The sequence below is a fragment of the Macaca nemestrina genome, chromosome 6, assembly GCF_043159975.1.
Source record: "Macaca nemestrina isolate mMacNem1 chromosome 6, mMacNem.hap1, whole genome shotgun sequence".
Lineage (NCBI taxonomy): Eukaryota > Metazoa > Chordata > Mammalia > Primates > Cercopithecidae > Macaca > Macaca nemestrina.
In genome coordinates, this window is record NC_092130.1 from 104,377,387 (window position 1) to 104,378,743 (window position 1,357).

Consider the following 1,357-nt stretch of genomic DNA (forward strand, 5'->3'; position numbering starts at 1 on the left):
GAACTGCTGTAGACCCAGCATACACCCCTCTCCTTTAAACCAACTAGGTCAGATTCCTGCGATCCGTGGAGCTTGCGTGCTGCCAAATGGCTGCCCCAAGTGCCCCCTGGGAGACAGGTGTGAGTTTCTACTGATTCCTGGTCTCCAGGCTTGGCCTCTCCTCTCTGCTGCGGTCTGGCTCCATGCAGGTGGTCTGTTGTCCTCTCTCCCTGTTCTGGGAAGCAGGTAGGCTGACACTGGGCAGACTGTGGAGCCAGGTAAGAGGGAGGGACAAAGACAGCATTGCCGCCTCTGCCGGCAATGGTGGAGGCAGAGTGATGGCATGGAGGGCCCACCTCCTGGAGGCTGCTCCCTGCCAGTGCTCCATGCGGCAGAGGTACCAGAGCAGATGCGTTCCAGGGAAACATGGGCCTCTCTCCTAGCTAACTTTGGGCTGAAGGACTCCCCAAAGGCTTTGCTGAAACTGTCTTGACCTGCATGGCAATCTAGGAAGCTTCCACCCAATCTTACCTGCCTCTATCATTCACTGAGGTCAGACTTGCATCTTGATGATGGCTCTCCCAGCCTTTCCTGGCTCCCTTCCTGTTTCTTTCATTCAGGTACTTCCACTAATAAAATCTCTGCACTTTTTTCTTTTTTTTGACACGGGGTCTCATTTTGTCACCCAGGCTGGAGTACAGTGGCACGATCTCGGCTCACTGCAACCTCTGCCTCCTGGGTTCAAGTGATTCTTCTGCCCCAGCCTCCTGCGTAGCTGGGTTTACAGGTGTCCACCACCACACCTAGCTAATTTTTGTATTTTTAGTAGAGACGGGGTTTCACCATGTTGGCCAGACTGGTCTTGAACTCTGGACCTCAGGTGATCCACCCGCCTCAGCCTCCCAAAGTGCTGGGATTACAGGCGTAAGCCATCGTGCCCGGCCAAAATCTCTGCACATTTAATTCTGCCTTGACATCTGTTTTTCAGAGTATCCAGTCTATTGCAGGTTATTCAAGCACACCTTGCATGTCTACTTGTGAAAGACAGCATAGGTAGGATTCAAAATCAGGCAGGTGGTGACTTCTGATTTTAAGTTCTGCTTCAACGCTGGCATGTATGATCTACTTTTCTAAGTTCCCCTGAAATTTCTTCCCGAGCTTTGGCCAAAGAAGGGCTCCTTTACAGCATCGGCAGCAGCAGTCTTGGCTGCTGCCACAGCCACAAGGGGACTGTGGAGGAGCGGCCCTTGGCAATGCATGGCTTGGTGTCCTTACTCAGCATGTGTTCTCCTGTCCATGCCATTTTTGTAGCATACAGGACACCTCCCTGTATTAAAGGCATCTCTGGGCTTAAAATCAACAATAGAGTGGGAATGAA